Below are 16,169 nucleotides of genomic sequence, written 5' to 3' on the forward strand. Positions count from 1 at the left end.
AGTTGACAGCTATGCTAGGCTGAGCCCCTTCGAGGTGTGCTGTCCACACCAGCTCTGAAACTGCGGAGGGCATGCTGCCTGTGTTCTAAGAGGGTTTTCCTGTAAAGAATACATGTTTGGAAGGTTTCTGGTTGATTTTTAAAGATTCTTTCAAAGAAGTACTGAAATAAAGACTTTCCTGAGTTTGTCTCCCAAATCTGAGTGGTGGACCTGGATGATGTGAGTAGCTTCCAGAAACAAAGTTTAAACAAACCAATACAACTAGAGACTAGGATCAACACCTGTGATGCAATTGCAAGAAGGGTTTTTGTTTGAAGTTTTAGCTTCCAGCAGCTTCTCCCTGCAGGTGAGGGAGCAGTATTCAGGAACAGGAGGCTCCTTTCTCCACTGGACTCTGAGAAGCAAAGCATTTCCCTCTAGGGCTGGATTTGCCCCTCACTCCCTGTGAAATTTGGACACAGAGACAGACACGTAGAGGGAAGATGATATGAAGATACACAGAAAAACAACAGCTATGTGACTGTAGTGATGAAGCTACAAGCCAAGGAATGCCAAAGGTGGCTGGCAAACATCAAAAGCCAGAAGCAAAGAAGGATTCTCCCCCAGAGCCATCAGAGAAAGCACGGCTCTGCCAGTGCCTTGATTTTAGACTTCTAGTCTCCAGAACTGTGACACAATAAATTGCTGTTGTCTTAAGCCACTCAACTTTTGATACCTTTTTATAGTCGCCCTAGGAAATCAATACAACTACTAGTATAGTTAACAACATGGATGAATTCTCAAAAGCATTATGTAATGTAAAAAAAATCTTACATAAAATATAGTTACTGTATGATTCACTTTATATGAAGTTCTAGAACAGGCAAAACTAACCTATGGTGGAAAAAAATCAAAACAGTGATTGCTTATGGGTGAGGAAGTTGGGACTGGCTGGGAAGAGGCATGAAGAAACTTTCTAGGGGGATGACTATGTTCTACATCTTGGTAGAGGATTGGGTACACCAGTGTTTGCATTTATCAAAACTCAGCAAATAAATATCTAAGATTTGTGTATTTCATTGTATATAAATTCTACCTCAAAATAAAAATTACTATAAACAAATACTGAACTCTAGCTAATGGTATGCATGCTGAGGTGTTTAGAAGGAAGTGTAGTAAGGTCTGCATTTTAATTTGAAATGCATTAAAGAGTAAGATGGATTGATGACTGTATTGTTAGATGGTTAGGTAGATATGTGTAATGCAAGTATAATATAATATTAATGGCAGAATCTAGTTGGTGGACATATGGCTGTTCAATGTAAAATTCTTTCAACTTTTCTGTGTGCTTGAATATTTTTATAATAAAATGTTACAGAAAAAAGAATGTAATAAAGGAGTTAACCAGAAAATTAGACATAGAAGTTTAATCAGGCTGCAGTGCAGAATTTTAAAAAGAATGGAAAATACAGAAAGGAGCATAAGTGATACCAGTCTCAGGGATAAAGACTAACATAGGTATAATTGGAGTTGTAGAAGCAAAGAAGAAAAAGAATTGGCTAGATGCTATTTTTTAAAAGATCATTTTTGAGAATTTTTCAAAGTGGATGAAAGACTTCAAGCCACATATTCGGCTAATAAAATGAATTGCAAGCATTTCTTTTGAATACAAAGGAAAACAAAATGAGGTATATCTAGTTAAACTGTTGAAAAACAAAGACAAAAACCCCTTAAAAGCATTCAGAGGTGCAACAATGAGACAGAGAACTGACTTCTCAATGGAATGGCATCTTTAAAGTGAGGCCTCTGAATAGAGCTGGCATTTATTAGGCTTCTATTATATGTCAGGCTCTGGGCTAAACCCTTTACAAACATTGTACCATTTAATCCTCACACCCTCCCAATGAGGTAGAATTAAGAATCCCATTTTAGGGCTTCCCTGGTGGTGCAGTGGTTGAGAGTCCACCTGCCAATGCAGGGGACATGGGTTCGTGCCCTGGTCTGAGAAGATCCCACATGCCACGGAGCGGCTAGGCCCGTGAGCCATGGCCGCTGGGCCTGCGCGTCCGGAGCCTGTGCTCCGCAACGAGAGAGGCCACAACAGTGAGAGGCCCGCGTACCACAAAAAAAAAAAAAAAAAGAATCCCATTTTAATAAAAAGAAATTGAGGGTTGCAAAGGTTCATTATTTGTGTAAAGTCAGATGGCTAACCAGTGGTAAAGATTACAATTTAATTGTGACAGACTGTAAACATATTCATCGTAAGCATTGTGCTTCCTCCCATATTGTAAGTGTTCTGCTTTTTTCCTCCACTTCTGTGCATCTGCCAAGGCTCTTGATCTCAGCATTCCCTGATTTGGTAATCCCCCTGCCAAGTCTTGTAATGGTTATGAAAATATGCTTGGGTTTAATATTGAAAATGGAGAGAGAGAGAGAGAGAGAGAAACTGAATGTGGTGGAACACTAGTATCTAGTATCGGATAACAAGGATACAGATCACATTATTGTATGATACTGGAGCACTGACTGTAGAGAGAATACATTTAATTGGCACCTTTTCTTTGAATGCAGTATATCTAGTCTCCATTTTGACACTCTAGTAGATGACTGAAATGCTACCTTGTGTCTTGTTAGCACCGTATTGTAAAGTGTATATTATTATAGAAAATTGACAAGGTGATGAGCTGTCACTTTAGCTAAGAGAATATCCTATTTTTAATGAATATTATTTCATAAGGAAATGTGCTGATGACAGCTTATTTCAGTGGAAACTGTTGATGCGTAACCTTTTTGCTAGACAACATTATATCAGTAGTGACTATACCTAAAAAATTATGCTAGATGCTAGAAATGTGTTTGCAAGAATAATTTTTAAGAAATGAGTACATAAGAGTAAGCAAAAGTATTTTTGAAATATTGTGTTAGCATATATTTATTGTAGGAGATTTTGTGGGGGTATATTTCTGACAAAATAGTAATTTATATCCCAATATTTTGTTTTTATATATTTTTTCTTTACATCTGTGCTAAGATGTAAGAACACGTCTTCAGAATAAATTTACATATGTAGATGAATGCACAAATGTATGTATGTATATACTGATATACATATAGATAAAAATTTCCAAAGTTTGTATTATATGTCATATAAATTACATCCAATCTGACAGGGAAGCACAGATCCTCCACTGATTACTAGAATTAGGAGAGCTAAATTCAAGTCCTGGTTCTATCACTTTTATTTTGTAATCTTGGGAAAGTCCTTTAATCTCTTATTTAAGATGAGTTTACTTCTCAGTTAAAAATGGAGAAAATAATATTTGACCTACATACTTCACAGGGTGGTCAGGAGGCTTTTAAAAGAGATAATGTGTATGAAAGAAACATGATATTGCAAAAAGATATTATATTTAATAATATATATATAATTATATATTATGACATATTAAATATAATTGTGTATATAAATACAAGTATCATTATATGACCTGAATTATTCTAGGAGTTACCAACTTATGGCTTCAAATAAGGTCATGTTAACAATAATAACTAAATTTCTCTACTCCATTGCTCACAACCTAATGAAGCCACCTCAAAATATGACCCAGCTTGTTCTAGGAGAGCGAAGGGGGGGGGTGGAGTTTTAGGAGCTCATAGTGCATCTGCTCAAGTTCCACGCTCTCTCACTCACTAACACTTTCAAGAAACCAGCAGAAGTGCTCTTGCTGATGCTTCACAGCCCACCCGCTCACGGCAAGAACATCTGCATCTGGGCACCATCCTCTAGGACCCACAAAGTGGTCAGTGTCCAAAGAGCCAGAGTGGGGCTGTGTTCCTGCTCTGCACCCAAAAAGAGAGAATGCCTGTCACACTGGCACAATTTCCAAGTCCCTCTTTGTTACACAGGCAGCAAGCTGTATTTCTAAGTGCTCTATGTCTCTTCCTGCAGGACCCTGTCAGGAGTCCAGGCTTATAGCCCAAAGTCTGAAGCAGGCAATGCTGTTTTTCCCATTCTTTCCAGCCTGTCCCTTTGCTTTCCCCCTATATATGCAATCACTTGTCTCATTTTCCTCTAACCAAAAAGTATTTTTTAAATGGCATCCTGTCTGGCATATTTCACATTTCCCACACTTGCCTAGAAATGTCTGAAATCCAGTTGGGAGCACTTAATGCTCTAGTTACTCATTGCTGTGTAACACACTGCTCCAAAATTTAGTGACCTAGAGCAATATCGATGTTTTGATTTTCACTGTTCTATAGGTCGTCTGGGTGGAAGTTTTGCTGGTCTTCTGGAACTACTCAGCTGAAGTCAGCCTGAGCTGACTGGGGACTAGACTCAGCAGTGGCACTGGGATGATTGGGCCCCTCTTCCCTCATAGTCTCTTGTCATTAGGCTAGAATTCCTTTAATAGCAGCCAGAGTATACCAAATGAACAAGGACAGAAGCTGCCAGGCCTCTTAAAATCCAGCTTCTCAAATACACCACACCATTTCCATAGCATTCTGTTGATCAAAGTATGTCACCAGGCCAGCCCAGATTCAAAATGGTCTGCACTTCTTCATGGAAGAGGCATGCAAATAGTGAGATGATAAGAATTTTTGGAGAGTCATCTTTGAAGACAAACAACTACCATTCAGTCTCTGGCTAAAACAGTGCAGATCCCTTGCACATGCAAAATACACCATCCCCCTCCCAATACCCCAAAAGTCTTATTCAATTACACTATTAGCTCTAAGTCCAGGATTTCATCATTAAACATGGTCCAGGTGGGGACAAGTTTCCACAGGTTCAGAGACTCAGATGCAGTTGCTCAAGTGTGGCTCTTCTTGATTTGTGAACTAAAATGACAAGTTATCCGCCCTCCCCACCTCACCTTCACACATACATGCAAAATGCAATAGTGAAAGAGGGATACGATAACTATAATAGACACTCCTGTTCAAGAAAGAGGAAATGGAAGGTGTATAGAGCCACTGATCCGTAGCAATTCTGAAATCTGGTCAGGTACATATTTTCAGGGCTGCTACTCTGGAAACAGAGAATGCTCTTTGACTAGGGACCAGCTCTGCCCCCTGGGGGCATAATAATAATAATTTCCTGATTCACTGTTCTCTTAGCTCTTGTCTTGTGCACTGGAGTCTTGGCTCTGCCCTCTGAGTCATTACTTGCTCTCAACACAAATAGAGAAATAGCCACCATTTCACAATTAGTGTACCATTTTTTCCTAACAATACACTCTTCGTGCCAACAGCTGACCAGGACTTATTAAAAGTTCAAAATGAAGTGTGTGACCTTTCCATTTGTGTAAATATGTTCAACTATGTATGTGCAAATGCTTAAGTCATTTGTATAAATTCATCAGTATAATTATATAATGAATACATGAATAATCTATACAGTTTTTGTACTAAATTAAGCTGTCTTCCAATGTAATAAGCTGTGAAGGAATATTTCTTGTGACTAAGAAATGCTATATTATTTTATGTCTCTTAAATCTGTTCTTTTACTTAGTTCTAGAAAGGGAAGGAGTATATGGTTTTATCCAGAGGCAAAAGAGGAGCTAGGTAGTGTCACTGACTTCCAGAATGGTGTTGAAAGAATGAAAGAGAGGAAAGAAGGAAGGAAGGAAGGAACAAGGAAAGAAAGAAAGAAAGAAAGAGAAAGAAAGAAAGAAAGAAAGAAAGAAAGAAAGAAAGAAAGAAAGAAAGAAAGAAAGAAAAAGAAAGGGAGAAAGGGACAAAGAAAGACTTGCCCAATTTCTCTCTCTCTTGGATATTTGCAATAGGGAGAAGTGAAATGTTACAATTGGACATGGCCTTGGACTCTTTGGGAATAATACAATACTAACAATACTTCAGTTCCTGGGCTCTCTACCTAATACTTCTTGGAAGCTCTCTCATGAAAGTTTTCAGTGGGAAATCCAGAATCTGAGAAATTCTCAGGGTTTAGATACCTAAGATATTGCTATGTATCCTTGTAGTGGACCCGCATTAACTGCTTGTTAATGCTAAATATGGTTCCAGTATTTTCCCTCCAGCTATCTTTTAGACATTTTTTTCTTAAGTAAATTTAGGTCACTATCAGATGCAACACTTTAATATAAGTATGACAAAGATTGAGTTCTTCTTTTATTATAGGTCTTCTTTTATATTTTTGAAACCCCTCCCCACTCCCGTTTCCTCAGGAATTCCATTTGTGTATTTATTGGCTTTTCTTTACCTGTCTTCTGTGTATTATTATTCTAGTTATCAATCTTTATTCTTTGACATTTTATTTTGCTATGCTTTTTTTTTTTTTTCCGGTACGCGGGCCTCTCACCATTGTGGCCTCTCCCGTCGCGGAGCACAGGCTCCGGAAGTGCAGGCTCAGTGGCCATGGCTCACGGGCCCAGCCGCTCCGTGGCATGTGGGATCCTCCCGGACCGGGGCACGAACCCGTGTCCCCTGCATCGGCAGGCGGACTCTCAACCACTGCGCCACCTGGGAAGCCCCCTTGCTATGCTTTTTGATCCCTTACTATATGTCTATGATTGTGTTTGTAATATATCCATTTCACATTTTATTACTTCCCTGTTATTGTTTTTTCCCTATGATTGTGTTATATGTTCCTTTCATTGTTTTCCAGCTCCCCTTCCATCTCTTCCTTCTGAATAGGATACTCTGAATCTATTTTTTAACGATTGTTTCAAAAAGTTTATCTTTTAATGCCTGATACAACAATAAAGAAATGTTTAACTTTCTGCCATAATTTTTCTTCTGATGTGCAGTTTCACTGTCATTTTTTGTTGTATTTCTTGCCTCCTCTTTTTCTGCTAATATTGCTCACTGTTTCCTTTTTATTATTACTCATCTTTTAGTGGGGGCCTTTTCCTCTGGGTGAGCCACTTGTTGTGGAACAGAACAGTAAGGTTCTGGGAAAGTGGGCTGGGCTATGTGGAATGCCAATTTAGATATGTTGCCCCAATGTTGCTGGTCAGCAAGTCTGTCACACACTCTATCATGAGGGTACACTTCACCAGGGCTCTGGTTATCCTGGTTTCTACCTGTGGGCTGACAGGCAAAGCCTCAGTTGTGACATATACAAGTGTTTTGTGTGATCATTTGGTATTTATTTCTTTCTGTTTAGCCATTATTATCAGCAGCTGCAAAGCTGATGTACACACACTACTCCACCCTTCCTGAAAAGAGAAATGGGTGAAAGAATGAACAACTTCTCATCCAAGCCAGATACCCCCACTCCATACTGCTGGGTCAAATGTGACTGGGAATGTTCCTGCTAACAGACTTGGTCCACAGCTGCAATCCCAAATAAGGGATTGTTGCTTGAGTGTCTCAGGGCCATGCCACCTACTTCTGGATTATTCTATATACTGCCCCAAATCTGTAATGCTATGAGATCTCCCTTAATATCCTCTCTTGATTTGATAGAAATAGCACATTCAGCAGCTGTCCTGCATAGTTTGAGGTAGGAATTGAGGCAATATTTTAATTTTTGTTGAAGTTAAATTACAGAGTTTCCTCTGTGTTTTTCATTCTTCTTTTTTTTTTAATTGTTTTCATGCAGGAAAATGAAGCCGAAAATTTTTTCATTCTTTTTTTCTGAATTTCCACTCTGAATGCCATAGAGTTGACCCTTGAACAACATGGGGGTTAGGGTGCCAACCCCATGTGGTCAAGAATCCATGTATAACTTTACACTTGGCCCTTCTGTCCATGGTTCTGCATCCACAAATCCACCAACCACAGATCGTGTAGTACTGTAGTACTAGAAATCCACATGTAAGTGGACCATGTAGTTCAAACCCATGTAGTTCAAGGGTCAGCTGTAGTTTAGAAATAATGTGATTTGCAGCAAGATCTTTTTTCACTCACCTCCTAGAGTAATGGAAATAAAAACAAAAATAAACAAATGGGACCTAATGAAACTTAAAAGCTTTTGTACAGCAAAGGAAACTATAAATAAGATGAAAAGACAACCCTCAGAATGGGAGAAAATATTTGCAAACAAATCAATGGACAAAGGATTAATCTCCAGGCTTCCCTGGTGGCTCAGTGGTTGAGAGTTTGCCTGCCGATGTAGGGGACATGGGTTCGTGCCCCGGTCTGGGAAGATCCCACATGCCGCGGAGCGGCTAGGCTCGTGAGCCATGGCCACTGAGCCTGCGCTTCCGGAGCCTGTGCTACGCAACTGGAGAGGCCACAACAGTGAGAGGCCCGTGTACCACAAAAAAGAAAAGGAAAAAAAAAAGAATTAATCTCCAAAATATATAAACAGCTCATGCAGCTCAATATTAAAAAAAACAAACAACCCAATACAAAAATGGGCAGAAGACCTAAATAGACATTTCTCCAAAGAAGACATACAGATGGCCAAGAGGCACACGAAAAGCTACTCAACGTCACTAATTATTAGAGAAATGCAAATCAAAACTGCAGTGAGGTATCACCTCACACCAGTTAGAATGGGCATCATCATAAAATCTATGAACAACAAATGCTGGAGAGGGTGTGGAGAAAAGGGAACCCTCTTGTACTGTTGGTGGGAATGTAAGCTGATACAGCCACTATGGAGAACAGTATGGATGTTCCTTAAAAAACTAAAAATAGAATTACCATATGACCCAGCAATCCCACTACTGGGCATATACCCAGAGAAAACCATAATTCAAAAAGACACAGGCACCCCAACGTTCACTGCAGCACTATTTACAATAGCCAGGTCATGGAAACAACCTAAATGCCCATCAGCAAATGAATGGATAAAGAAGATGTGGTACATATATACAATGGAATATTACTCAGCCATGAAAAGGAATGAAAATGGGTCAGTTGTAGAGACATGGATGGACCTAGAGACTGTCACACAGAGTGAAGTAAGTCAGAAACAGAAAAACAAATATTGTATATTAACGCATATATGTGGAATCTAGAAAAATGGTACAGATGAACTGGTCTGCAAGGCAGAAATAGAGACACAGATGTAGAGAACAAACATATGGACACCAAGGGGGGAAAGCGGGGGCAGGGGGTAGTGGTGGGATGAATTGGGAGATTGGGATTGACATGTATACACCAATATGTATAAAATAGATAACTAATAAGAACCTGCTGTATAAAAAAATAAAATAAAATTCAAAAGAAAAAAAAAGAATGTGATTTGTGAAGACCAACAAAATTACAAAGTCTCACTCAGATCATATATTTAAAAATAAAAGAGATGGCTTACCCTTCATTCATGGTAACTGATACCCTTCAAGTTGGAATAAACTTTAAAAACACTACACAACTTGCATTTCCTTAAATTAAGGGTGACTTATTTGGCCAGTATCTTGAGGCAAGTAACAGGAATAATATATGAAAATGCTGTATTCCACAATTCAGTGTAAAAAAATGTGAAACTTCTTTAAAAGTTACTGCAGGCAACTATAATTTTTATTCCACCACTCTCCCTCTCTCTTTTTTCACTCTTTTCTTCCTTTCTTCTTCCTTTTTTCTTCCAAGGTATTGATTTGATTTAATTCAATGATTCATACCAGCCTCCCTAAAAATTACTCAAACCTCTGCTTGAGCTTTCTACCCTCCCCACCTTGGTTCAAACTCTTACTCTCTTTGTAGAATGTCTATTTCTTCTTCTCTGGTCTGCCAAACTTTCCACATCTTTCAAAAGCATTTTAAGGGACTTCCCTGGCAGTCCAGTGGTTAAGACTTTGTCTTCCAATGCAGGGAGTGCGGGTTCGATCCCTGGTTGGGGAGCTAAGATCCCATGTGCCTTTTGGCCAAAATACCAACACATAAAACAGAAACAATACTGTAACAAATTCAATAAAGACTTTAAAAATGGTCCACATCCAAAAAAAAAAAAACTCTTTTAAAAAAAAAAAGCAGTTTAAGTTCTACTGTTTAGTGAAACTTTTCTAAATCATGCTGGGTTCTCATGTGAAAGTATAAAAAGTACTTTCTTACAACTCCTATGCCAGTCAATAGATTGTCTTGTGACCTCAACTTTATGTGGTTATTTGCTCCTATATGGTTATTTAACCCCACACCTAGATTTTTAAGCTCCTTGAGGTCAGGGACCAGGAATACTTTTCAATTTCCTGGACTCTGGTCCAGTGATTTACACAAATATGCATAACAAATTTTGGCTGATTGTGTGTAACAGGAACCAAAATGAGATATGCAGAAGGTGAAAAGCTTTTCAAACTTTATATAAAAATGATGAAAAAAATGTGATTTACTTATATTAAGCATGAAAAATATGGACTCAAAGGAAAATGTGAGAACCTTAAATATATGTCAGCCCTGACATGTTTTAATCACAGTAGACACAAAATTTCTCCGGCACACAGTTATCCATTGTGAAGTTATTGGATGAAAGTGAAAAAACAGAAGATTTTCCGAAACAGGTAAAAAAGCCAACAAACAAAAAAAACTGGTGTCTCTGAGGACACCAGTTTCACTAGCCAAAATTTCTCTATTCAATTTCTCCAAAACAGGAGTAACTTTATTTTCTTCCTAATTAAAGCAGAAGTAAACCTAATTTAAGTTTTTGCTTTCACTCATCACCAATAAAAAGACATAATTAGCTTTTTCCTATCTTGACCTTGACTGAGAGATGAAAACTAACTGGAAAAGAATTATCTCAGAAAGAGTAATATAGAAATTATTTATTTCGGGGTGAGGGCAAGGGGAGGTACATAACTATAACACGTGGAAATGTATGAAAGATAAAATAACAGTTCAATGTTTCTACCTTCTGAGATAAATATTTAGATAAAAGTACATTTTCCATTCAAAAGGAAGAGAGATCTGAAAATAATGAATAGGTATATCTATACTTATAATACATTATGCATCTGTTATAGAAATGTATTTGTTAACATGGAAAGGTATTCATCATATATTGCTAATGCTTTAAAAAGCAATTAAAATAATGCATACTATGTAATTTTACTATGTAGGTAAAATAATACATATTCGTTTAAGTCTAGAAGGAAAGGGTAGTGGATGCTGTAGGTGCCTCTTCTATATCTGTCACTTTTACTGGGTCAGTGCATCCACACTGAGCTGCTATAAACATAGCCTGCTGATAGCTCACCACTGCCTCCTTCCTCTGAAGAGGTGTCCTTTACCAAATAGGAACTGCCTTGCTTGAGCCTCTGGGGGCATCCCACTATCAATGACTGAATTATAGAGAATACAACTGCCTGGGCCCCTTGTCTCAAGTGGTAACCAACACTGGGGTGCAGTCCATGCTCTGAGTTCCACCTGAGATTGCAACCTGAGACTTGAGCTGACTCCACAGACTTCCTTAGCTCCTCCCCCCACCTTATCCCACTCCTTCCCTTGTCCTGAGAGCCCTCTCTCTATTAAACCTGTGCACATCATTCCCTTGTGCACATGATTGCAGGCTTGGCTTCTAAGGAAACTCAGAAGGACATGAAATGTTAAAAATAATTCTACAGGTGTTGAGATTAAATATCATTTTTAGTTTATTTGTCCTGCTTTTCTGTAATTAAAATATATTGTTTGTATATATAGTTTAAAAAAGTATAGAGAGTTTCAAAATACTGTTTCTAAATTGTTATTTATATGCTCTTGTTTGGTAGAACCAGGGAAGTTAATTTTAAAAATATAGACAAAAGAAAATTTAAAAGAAATATTTAACATATTTTGTTTTAATAAAATATGTTTATTTAAATAACACTAAAATTACTTTGAATCCTTCAGGAAAAGAATTTTGAATACTTGTGAATTTCTAAATTATTAATAATAAGTTATTTTCTGACACTAATTTAGGTCTTTTATTAGAACCAACGTTAGGATTTTATACTAGATGAAATATAAATATTAACTGGAATATTATTGACCCTTTTCACCTTCCTTTCTATAATTGCTTAAATAAGTATATATTAATGTCTAGACAGACTTAAAAGGCATACTATAACATAAAGCAGGAAGGATTTCATTTTCTTTGGCATTTTTCTGTTTAGTCATACCTAAATCACACAAATTTCAGCAAAGACAGGTTTGAAAATTTGTGGAAGGTTTTGGCATTATCTATGTCCTACTTGAAATCATTCATATTTAATATGATATGCTTTCAATTATACATCTATCTCTGTATAGATCTAGACATAGATCTTAGATGTATAGTATTTATCCCAGACACTGTGCTAGGCATGTTACGCTAGTTTTTCACTTAATCGTTGCAGTACCCCTTCAGCATTACTATTATTATTCATAATTGAGCTCAGAGATATTAACTACCTTATGGAAGGTCTCATACTACAGAGTTCTAACTTTGTATCACCCCTTTCTTACTTTACAGTGTTTAGGAATCAGATTTGCTACTTTCTCCTACAGTATATTTTATACTTTTCTCCACTATGGCTAATAACTGACCACAAAGTTTTCCCTAAATAAAATGGCAAGTTATTATCTAAAATAACCAAAATTCAAATAATTTGTAGGGAAAAGCTTAATAAAGGATAACTTATTATTTTAAGGGCATCCCTCAGAGTTATAATGATAAATGAAATTATATTACATTTCTCAATAAAGAGGAAACTATGTTCTCCAAAGCACATAAAATTAGTTCCAAAATTAAAAATTCAGAAGTTAGACTTAAATGAATGCCATCAATTAATTTTTATGAAAGAACTAGAACCATTTTGAAAAAGTTCAATTGTCTTCTAAATGAAAATTAGATAAATAACTTCATTTTATTGAGAAAAATTATTATGATCTGAGAGATAGAACTAGCAGGCTTTTGCACCTTCAATTAAAAATATCCATCCTCCAGTGGAGTCCCCCAAATCATTCATCTACAGATGAGCAGAACTCAAAGAGGATTTCATCTAGAGAGCAAAGGAGCAGTAGTTGACAGAAATGCTTCCTTTTATTTGTGATTCCATTGTCTTCAGTGAAAATGAGATTTTTTTTAAAATGAGATTTTTAAAAAATACCCTAACAATGATTGAATAAATATTTAAGTTGTTAAAAGTTCCAGGTACTATCTTGTAAGCTGTACCCTACAATCTGAGGGAACCCTAAAACAATGAACATATTCTCCATGTGCTTTAGGTTTTCCTAATTTCAGTGCAATCTTACAGCTGCTTGAAAAGTCACTGCCTGCTCAGTTCTTCATAAAGCAAATAAAGAATAAAAGGAACTCTCCCTTCATTATTGTGTTGTTGGAAAGGAATCTATAAAGATACCGTGCAGGTTCTTAATTACTCAGTATGTGAGAATCTGACCAGTAATATGGAAAGACACAAAATGTTGACCTATTTACAGTGTTCCACTTTTTTTTTTAACATCTTTATTGGAGCATAATTGCTTTACAGTGGTGGGTTAGTTTTTGCTTTATAACCGTTCTACATTTTTATTGTTACTATTTTTCTTTGAAGTAACTGTAAGGAAGGAAACAATATGGTATTTCTGTGTCCCTGGTCATCCTTTTCATTGACTCTGTTTTTTCACTACTAGAGAAGCATTTGTCCTTGTGTGTTGAACTAATTTAAGGAACTAGAAACATCTATGAATTCTATAGAAAATTTTATGATAGAGCGAAAAGTGACTAACCCATTTGTTACCATCTTCTCAATGGCACAAATGGCCCAAATCATAAATATCGTAATCTAACCGAGACAAGATGAAATGGACCATTTTCTGTGCAGTATCACTTTTCCTTTTTTTTTTTTTAAGCATGGAAGCATTTGCTGAAATGTGATATCTGTAATGACAAGCCACAGGGGAAAAAAAAGCAAAACATCCTTGCACAGTGATGGTAGACTATTACATTTAGCCTACCCACACAAATTGGTCCCAGCAGTTTTCTCTTTAATTCAGGATTTATGGAAACATCTGAGATTATAAAATTAACCAAACAAAAACAGATGCTATAATTGTGAGGGACCCAATTCTTGGATGAATACCAGATCTAAACATTAGTATATGGAGTTGAAACATTTTAACTTAAATTCTCATATATCCATTTACAAGCCGATGTGAATATTCCGCATGAAATAACTATTTTAAACAGCTTGGAGAAATGAAATTATGTTCACATAAGTGGCCCATTTTTCTCCCTTTCAAAAGGAAGACAAGAGCTATTAAAATGATCATTTCCTCAAGTTTCTTAATTAATAATATAAAATCTCCCACCTATTAACAATTCCTAGGAAAGATAGGGAGAGAGGTATATCTTAGATATAGCTCCCAAATTGTGCTTTTATAGTACCCTGGGGTGATACATAATAACGCCACTGTCATTTAGTTTGCATATTTATTGTGGAAGATCAATTTTGAGCAGTACTTAGCATTTTGGTCAGTGGTAGCATCAACTAGAAAGAAAAAAGAACACCTTTATATTTAAATAAGAGTAACTATTTAAAGGTAGTAGAAAATACTCTTCTCGTCTAGGCTACACTTAGATATTGTAAAAGATGTAGAAATTACTCTTTGAAAAGAGATATAAAAAATGAAGTTTGATAGTCTTATTTCCACTAAGGGCTGGGTGTAGTTGTAGCAACTGACTCCTTGTGGCTATGCCTTTGCTGAGACTGGTTTGAAGGTAAAAATACAAGGAAATTAGAGACTTGAAATCAATCAAAAATGTGTTCTTTTTAGGAATGAAGGAACTTTAAGTGATCTAAGATGCTTTTTCTGTAAAGTAGTAGGTTTCTCTGAATTAAAGAACACATGGCAGAGGCTATGGTTCTAAGACTGGGTGAAAAAAGCTTTGTAAACACACTAAGATAAATGTCAGGATAATACCTCCAAGGGACCCTGGCCAAGATTTGTTTATTGAATTTACACAATTGAACCAATCATGATTAAACTGCCTCAGGGCCAAAGTTCAAAGGGATAACAATCAGAATGCATAAAAAGTAGAGCAACGACTGGCATATATTAAAATAAATAAGATGTCAATGTAAAGAGATGTGTCTTTCAGTTCTTTACAGTCCTGCTTGTAGAAGGTTATTAGATAAGGATTGGACCAAACCATGATGAACAAAGAATCCCACACACAAGGTCCTTCCACAGAAATCTAATTTCTTCTTGAGTTCTTTATGGATGAAATGTGATGACTGTTACCTGGAGCCCTCCAGTTCATTTATATTTCTACGAAGTTGAGTAAGCAGTGTTTTCCACAGTGCATTCCAGAGAACACAAAACCCATGGAACGTTACTAAACATTAGCCAACCACTCTCCTTTCTTACCAAGGTGAATCATTGAGTAAACATGGATTTAAATCTGGTTTAACAAATTGTCTGTTTTTCTAGAATCCAGGTTTCCCAAACTTATTTCCCTTCATAGTCCCTTTTTCTGAGGCAAATCTTGTAGGAACAGGATTCTTTTGGAATACACTTTGGGGAACCCAAATCTAAGTTAATTAATGTACAAGATCTGTGCATAGTCGTAGGCCCGAAGGTGAAGAAAATTGGTTGGTTGGTCCATACTAACTTCTTAGTTCCAGTCAGCCCCATGTTTCTTCCATAATAGGCAGTCTTCCTTCCCACTTAAGAGCTTAGTCCCAGGGGCTTCCCTGGTGGAGCAGTGGTTGAGAGTCCGCCTGCCGATGCAGGGGACACGGGTTCGTGCCCCGGTCCGGGAAGATCCCACATGCCGCGGAGCGGCTGGGCCCGTGAGCCATGGCCACTGAGCCTGCGCGTCCGGAGCCTGTGCTCCGCAACGGGAGAGGCCCGCGTACCGCAAAAAAAAAAAAAAAAAAAAAAAAAGAGCTTAGTCCCTCCGCTCCTCTCTATCAAATGTTAATCTGACTCTCCTTAAAATAAGGTAAAAATGCTTGATAATTGCTGGAGTGTGTTTTCTCACAAACACATTTGCATGCAACATAATAGACCTTTGATGAGAAAGAATGTAATTCTTACTCATATTTTAGGCAAGCAAGTAAGAACAATATTTGAAGGAATAATAAAGCTATTTATAGGCATCTTGTGCCCATATGCCATAAATTGATAGTCATACCTGAAAGTAACCCACACCAAGATACTGAGGGCTCAAGAGCTCAAAATTAGCACTTTGAACTGGACCTGGAGGTCTCTGAAGCACTTGTTTCTCAATTTCCCTGTATCTGAGCGATTCCATGAGTCATCTGATAACAGAGTCATCATGAGGTAATGGCATCAATGTCATTTAATTGCTAACCCTGGACTAGATG

The 16,169-nt window shown here is 37.2% G+C and overlaps 1 long non-coding RNA gene across 1 annotated transcript in view; it reads right to left on the reverse strand.

Annotated features, from left to right (window-relative positions):
• The window catches only part of LOC308615909, a 322,361-nt gene that overhangs the window by 15,401 nt on the left and 290,791 nt on the right, over positions 1-16,169 (reverse strand). The window lies entirely within an intron of this gene.

Source organism: Mesoplodon bidens (genome assembly GCF_964165515.1).
Source record: "Mesoplodon bidens genome assembly, chromosome: 4".
In the NCBI taxonomy this organism is placed as follows: Eukaryota; Metazoa; Chordata; class Mammalia; order Artiodactyla; family Ziphiidae; genus Mesoplodon; species Mesoplodon bidens.